A 7,652-nucleotide genomic window follows, 5' to 3' on the forward strand; every position below is an offset into this window, starting at 1 on the left:
GCCAATGACGTCTGGTGACTCACACATCGCACAAACTGGGCAGTAGATGAGCACAATGAACCTGTTAGTCTGCAGAGCTCAGTCCGCTCGCCGTCTGCTGCACTTCCCTCGGTGCCCACCAGGGGTCTCTGCTGTGCCATTGGATTTTTTGGCCGTTGCTTTGTGATGTTTTCCTGTGGCTCACCTGCCTGTCTTAGTGCCACACAGCAGCTTTCATGCCCGTTCCTTTGCATCATTTTAGTGACTGCTGGAATCGCTTGCTGATTGTGGCTCTTTGTACTTTTGTCAGAAGGTGGCACTTGGGGTGTTTCTGTCCATTCTGTGGCTCTGAGGATAGGGATCTGCACTGGCAATCGGAAGGTTCGAATCCCGTAAATGCCAAAAGGGACTCTGCTCTGTTGGGCCCTGCAATAGCTGAGCGCTTTGAGTGAGTAGTGAGAAAAGCGCTGTAGGAGTGCAAAGAAGAATTATTATTATGATTATTATTATTATTATCCATTCTCATTGTCCATACTCTACAGTTCAGGGGCCCACGTGCCAACTGTAATCCTGCCAGCAAAGGTGAGACCAGGAGGGGATGATAGTCCAGCCACACTGGCACTCGGCCCCCTCACTCCCACAGCAGGCTTTTGCACAACTGAAGAAACAAAGTGGACACGGCTGGCAGCTCTGAAACAAAGTGGGAGGGCAGAGGTGCCCAGTGGGACATGCATGGTCCAGGCTATGTGCCATCCATTCTCTAGTTGAGGCCCACAGGTAGCCAGTGCCAGTCCGTCTTTCACATCTCTACATCATGTATTGCACCAAAGGTGGTAGGGGTGTGCCAAGCATGCGGATGAAGAGGCTGTAACTGAGTGAAGTAGGATGAGGGCATCCATCGAGTGTTTCTTCAGGTGGAGAGCGTGAGAAGTAAAGACACGCGTGTGCCCGGGGGACAGACTGGCGATGGAGGCCTCCAGGAGGTGGACATGTCCTGAGTAGGGGGGTGGTGTGTCATGTGACACTGTGAGGTGGTCTTCATTAGGCATGCATCCTGTGGCACATCCTGTGCCCAGGGTTCCATCAGTACGGGCGGGTTGCTGCCTTGACGGCTTGGGCATTTCTGCAGTCCACCTGTGATTATATGGAGGGGCTACAGGAGACGCCATGGATCAGAAATAATGAAGGGCTTAGAGAAGTGAAATCATCGTCAGAGAAGTGATCATGCCAGCCATAAGGGCGAAGACGGACTGGGCGACTGGCACCATCTCCATGTTAAGGGATGCTGAAAACTGTTCAACTGTGAGTGACATGGGACACTCCACAGTCCCCATGCTCCTTTATTTTTGGCTGCTGGCAATGCCAGTCCAGCCCTTCCCTCTGTGCCCTACTCCAGGACTACCATGCCTAATAGAAACGACGCAGGGTCATGGTGGCACACAGGCTGTCCTTTGTTTGTGCAGGTTGGACAGTGACAGCGGGCCCTTTATCCACTTCGGGGCATTCCAGGTGGCATCGCAGACTAAGAGGTTGGCGAGCGACCCTTACTGGCCGAGAAGCCTGCTTTTCCTGCTGGTGCCCCCCCCCAACCCCATGACTAACATGTCGACTGCCAGTCCTGCCCCTCTGCAGACCCCCATTTTGTACTGTATGTGTAAAGTGCTTTGGGATGGAAAGGCACTATATGAAATGTGCTCCTTGATTCATCGGCACTTGTGTGTTCTGCCCTGGTGCCCTTCCACATGCCACGTGACACGCCGGTGAACGCTGAGATACTCAGCCAGCCAGGCCTGCAAGGTGAAACGTCTATGGGAACGCGTTATGGTGGGAGCGGAGTAATCGGCGAGAAAAGAGACGCACAAAAGCCATTGAGGCCGGCAGACAGCTGAAAAGTGCCAAGCACTCGAGAAGACGAGCGAGACAAAACAGCCGAGTGAATGGCCGCCCGGGTGATGGATGGTCAGCTATTCACCAGCCGCCGCGGCTTGGGCCGGCACCAAGTGGGCGTCGACGCAAATGCAAACGAGACAGGAGGCCGGAGAGACGCATTGAGCGCCGGCAGAAAGAGCTTCCTTTGGCGTCATTAATATTTAATGGCGCTCAGTGGTGTGTGCCAGTGCGCAGTGGATGGCTGAGCTTGTCGGCCGTAGTGCCATGCGAACAAAAAAGTCAATGACCTCGGACACCTCGGTGGCACGCGGCCCAGCCGGCATACGGTCCGCTCAGCTGCTCGTCAAATGGGCACCGCTGTGGGCACCAATAGGGAGAGAGGACCTCCGTTTGGAATGACAAAGACAGGATGGCTGGGTGTGGACGGGTGGAGCGCTGGCTCTCCGTTGGCCTTTCCCGATTCCCACCGCGGCCCTCTCTCCGCTCCACTTCTTTTTTTGTTTTGTTTTTCTTTTTTCCTTTCCTGGTGGCCATTATGAGGTTGCCATGGTGAAAACAGAAAGCAGCCACCCCGCGCCACTGGGTGAAGGTGCCATTGTTCCCTCGCCTTTGGCAGTGCGGGGAGGCTGTGTGAAAATGCGGAAAGCGTCCGAGTTTACAAACACGCCGAGTGAGTGACGAGGTGGCAAAGCGCGGGGCGTGTTGTGAACGCCCTGACCTTGAATGGCGGCCAGCGACCCACACAAGGCCCCCTTGTCTCCTTTGTGCGCGCCTTCAACAAGCGGGCCCAGGGAGGCATAAAATTAGCGAGACCCCCGTGGGTCCCTCACCGGGGTTGGCCCGCCTTTAAAAGACAAACGCCGTTGAACCCGTGTCAGGGCATCGTTGCGCCCAGGCCACTGACCTGGTAAAGGGGGCAGATGTGTGCATGTGGGTTCAGAAGCAAGTGCTAAAGGAGAGATGGTGGCAGTGCTGGAGTGGCGCACTTTGTCCGCCAGACGTCTCTGAAGGCCACAGTCGGGGTTTCAGAGAGTGCCAGAAGTGGGTACAAGCCCTAGTCTGGGTTGGCCTTGTGGGACGTGCCAGGCTTACTCTACCAAGGGATTGCAGCAGGTCGTCTTGCCATGCTAGCTGTTTGGTCCGTTGCCGTGAGACGGGTGCCATGCGGTATGAGAATCTGTCGGGCAGATCAGATGTCACAATATGCTCCTTTTTCTGTGTCTTGAACCCCAGTGCCAACTGTTCACATGTGAGTGGTGATGTCACCAGGCGCTGCAGTGACAAGTGGATGTCTGATTTTTGCACCGTCCCGTTTGAGCCGTCCATTATGCAGCCCGATGTCACTGGGCACACACTGTCCCTGCGTCCGAGTCACCCGTTGCTAAGTCTGTGAAGCAGCAGCATGAACTGTGGTGCCACCATGAGGAACACTTGCTGCCCACCGCCTGGTCCCGCTGTCGGCCAAGTGGGTCGTCCAGCCTGAGTAAGCTTTGGCCCATCTAGTGGCGCTGAGAGGTGCCCCCCTTTCTTGAAAACTCTCAGACTGACCGGTGGTGCCCATCTATGTGGACCCCTGCTCACGAAGCTGCATTTTACTGCCATGACTTGCAGGCCAGTTCTGTGCTTTGCTGCCTGGCAGGCGCCACGTGGAATGCCATCTGACTAACTGGCCCTGGTGCTGCCCTAAGCCGAGGGTCTTTTCTGTCGCTTCCATTTTTTTAGTTAGTTTGTAACGTGTCAGAAGTGGCACTCAAGGGCTGGCACCTTCTTTCTCTTCCTCCCTATTGTATGCTGTAGCACCTTTCATGCCTACCTACCTGTATAGTACACTGGCACAGAGGGAGTTCCTCGGGGGTCTGTGCTCTCCTCCTGTGGCAGAATGGCATTGACGTGCATGGAGGACAGAAACAGCCGTAGAGTACCTGGGCATCATTTACTGCCCTTCACGTGTATCTGTCTGCCCGCCCTCCTGTACCCCTCCAGCCTCGCTCCCCTGACCTGCGAGTTGAGTCGCGTCCAGCAGCCGTCCGTAGTCGCCGTTCACTGGCGGCTGCAGGTGTCCTTCGCTTAAGCGCCCTCGAAATGCTTTCAAGCCGTGTTGAGTTACGCCAAAGCAGCAGAGACATTTCAAGGATGCCAGGAATGTTTTCATCAAAGTCAATAATCATTGAGGACGCCGGCACCTGCCCTGGCACGGCTTGTTTCCATGACGCTCTTCTCGCTGTTTGACAGGCGAACGGATTCAGAGGTCACGGCACTTGATGCCCATCAGTGACCCGACCTTCTTGGCAGGAGTGAGTGCCAGTGGCACAGTGATGATGGCAGACAATGGGTCACCGATGGAAGAGCCATCTGGGCATCAGCGAGGACATCAGCCTTTCCTGTAGATTTCAGCCTGTGAATTTATGTGCCCCAAGGTCACAGCAGATGTCCTTATGCCCACACAAGTCTCACAGATAATTAAACGTAAGGCAGCCACGCCTCCCACGTGTCGAAAGCTGGCATACGTGCTGCCCACACGATTCTGACCATTTTCAGTCAGATCGGCGCAGACGTCTACATTGTCTGCACGCACTTCGATCACAGCTCAGTCTCCAGACTGGCACAGGTGCAGGTCAGTGCCACATTGACATCTGCTTACTTTGAACCCGGCTCTGCCATCTCTCTTTGTTAAGCCACTATTATCCTTGCCCCTTTGCTTTTCTAGTGCACATTTAAAATAGTGGCCGCTCGCCCATTAGGGCCTGGGCATTACATGGGTGACAAGGCAACTCTAAGCAGATGCCCAAGGACGCCCTGGCAGCACATCACACATGGCTTAAGCTTGTAGGAATCCAACTCCGAGAGGTCAGGTGCCCCTCTCAGGACAAGTCAGGTGAGCTGAACGAGAAAAATTGGAGAAGAGGCCAGGCAGGCACGCCAACGTTCTGCTGGGTGGTCTGGCTCTTTAAGCTTTAAAAGGAACGCTTGGTGCCCGATCAGACCATCAGCTGACCAAAAGCAGGAAAAAAATCACAAAGCTAGCATCCTGGAGGAAACCTGCAGGAGACACCACCAAGTAAGGGCAAGAAATGGAGGGGAATAAGGAGACGGGCACCAATGACCTGGCACTGCAGCACGTGGAGTAACGACAACCATAAAAAAGAGGCGCCACATGCATGCCATCCCATCTTTGGGACGCTTGATCATACATGGTGGGCGTCGCAGCCAACGCTGACCTTGGCTTTGCTTGGGGATGAGCCGCACACCTGTTATATAGTGCCTTTCATAGCTCTCGGTCTCAGGTATATAGCGCCTTTCAGAGGAAGGCTTCTGCTCGTCTTCACAGAGATTTGGGTTCACCTGCCGCCAGTCTGGCCAGCTTTTTGACGGCTGCGGCGGTGCCTCCCGTGTCTCCAGTCCACGGTGTCCCAGCCGCGTTCCCGTGCGATTCCCCAGCAGCTATTTTTAGTTGTCTGACCCTCCATTTGCGCTGAGTGCGAATGTGCTGGACCGGTGCCGCCGGGCGCCGTCTGGCTGGGCTCGGAGCGGGTCTTGCCGGTGCCCCCTGTCTGCAGTCGACGTCTTTGTCAGATCCCGTGCCCCGTGACCAGCAGAGGGCCTTGGAGGAGTCGGCCGCTGCATATTCATGAGCTGTCGGCGCTGGAAGCTATTGGGCAGCTGGCACGGCGCCACTGCAAACAGCCCGGCTCTCCAAGTCCGCTTTATTTCCTACAAGATGTTTTCTTCTCGTTAGCGTCGTGAATGTGCGCTAATTGTTTCATACTTTGGAGGTCACAGCTGCGTTCTCTTTGCGGTACAAATTGCTTTCATATGAGCCGGCGGAGGAGCGAGTCGCCTGCCACTCAGCGTGGTGGTGCCCGCCTACTGGCCGGGCCTCCTCAGCGCTGGCCTCATTTGCTTTTTATGTGTCTCTTTTGCCTTTGTTCCCTGCTTCGCAGTTTTATTGTGTGCCACTAGATGGCGTCATTTAAATCCTTACACTGTCTGACTGATGTCAAGAGGTGCTGACCGCTGAGCAAACGCGTGCCAACAGCTTCTCCCTGTCCTCCGGACCTGTGGGCATCATACCTACTGTGGGTCCTTCCCTCTGCTGGCAAGCCGTATGCACAACTTGAGAAGTTTTAGTGTTGGTTTGGTCAGCTTATCGGACTGTAAAATGGAGGGCAGCTCAGCGTGTTGGTAAACTCAATCGGCCGTGGCACTCGAGATCCAGGGCACCAGGCTGGTGGCAGAGAAGTCGAGGCTCTGGATGTGAGGACGGATAGCTCATCCACTAAGACCAGCTGCTCTGACTGCACACCCAGGAGGCCATCTTACCTGTCACAAGTCCGTCACTGGGGGGCATGAAAGAAAAGGATTGGTTGGGTGGGGGGGGTGTAAGTCTCGGAAATCTGGAAGCCGCAGGTGAGCCCCTCCCCCATGTAAAGCGTTTGGTCCGTGAGGGCCTCCTGTACCCAGATGGGTGTGACGTGGCCCTCAAAAATGACACCTGCGCCATCTTAAAGGCACAAAAGGAACTTCAGGGCTCCACTTGCCAAATAGTGGACCTCTGATCTCGACCCCCACGACAAGCTGTGGATGGACCCCTGAACATCTTCAGCAGGACTCACCTGAGGTTGCCCAAGTCACAGAGTCTGGATATCGCCTGGCTGATGACCTGGCTGCCCACTCATCTGGCCATCACCCTCCTGATGGGGTGGCCTGAAGGAGTTCGTGACCCCTTGTTTGAACCCCCCGGTCCAAAGGCCCACCTGTGCGGTAATTCTGTGGTCCGCAGAGCAGCAGTGCGGAGCAGCCAGGAGTCGCTTGACCAATGGTAGCCATTAGGAAATTGAAGCCAAGCTGCATTATGAGTGCGGTGACCCGTGTGCTGGCCTTAGTGACCACGTGTTCAGCTCACATCAACGGTGGCTTTTCCGAGGGCATCTCCCCGTTTCTTTTCATTTGTTAGGCTGTGCCTCATAGTGCCCATTGGTAGCAGCGCCCTCTGCTGGTTGTCATTGGAAGTTGAGCCTAGAGCAGCTTTTAGCAACCTTCTCCGTGTGCCAACGTCTGCTGCTCTGAGTGGCAGGTCCTGGCACACACATCAACCAATAAAGCTTAAAGGGCAGACGATGGACTGGCACAGGACACATTTCTATTGCAGTGGGGCACACAGCCTTTGAGATGATTAAGGTAGGCTGGCGGTGGGGGGGGCCTGTCCTGCCTACCCGCTACTCTAAATGCGGGTGTTCATGGGGGCCGATGTGCCATGCCATTCTTAGATCAGAAGCCACACAATTATAAACGTGAAGACGGCTCTGGCGGGGTACTCTGGGTGCCCATGCCACTATCCTTGATATGCGTCACGTCATTGTTTCTATCAAAAAGACATCGTAATTTGTGCCAGCTGACTTTCCGGCGATGGCCGCCATGTTTTATCACTTAGTTGTATTCATGGGAGTGCAACAAGCTGCTGTATGGAAGCTCTCAGGATGCTAAAGGCACATTTAGGCAAGCTGACCTTCCCCAAGCGCCGGAACTTTTCTGCCACTTTCCCGATCCTAGTTTTCCTCTAAGGGCGACGGGCATTTTAAACAAGTCGTTCATTCTGGTGGGCAACCTTGAGGTCACATCTGAAAATGAGCCCAGAAAACAAAGTGGGGCATCTCAAAGATGGATGGGTGGGCTTGGCATGTCCGTGTGGGCGGGGCCAATGGTGGTTGTTCCTGCTCCTTAACCCTCCCAGAATGCTGTTGGGTTCCCCTGCGCCTTTGACGCTGGCGCTGCCTGGCGCTCTG

This window comes from Polypterus senegalus, chromosome 13 (genome assembly GCF_016835505.1).
Source record: "Polypterus senegalus isolate Bchr_013 chromosome 13, ASM1683550v1, whole genome shotgun sequence".
Lineage (NCBI taxonomy): Eukaryota > Metazoa > Chordata > Cladistia > Polypteriformes > Polypteridae > Polypterus > Polypterus senegalus.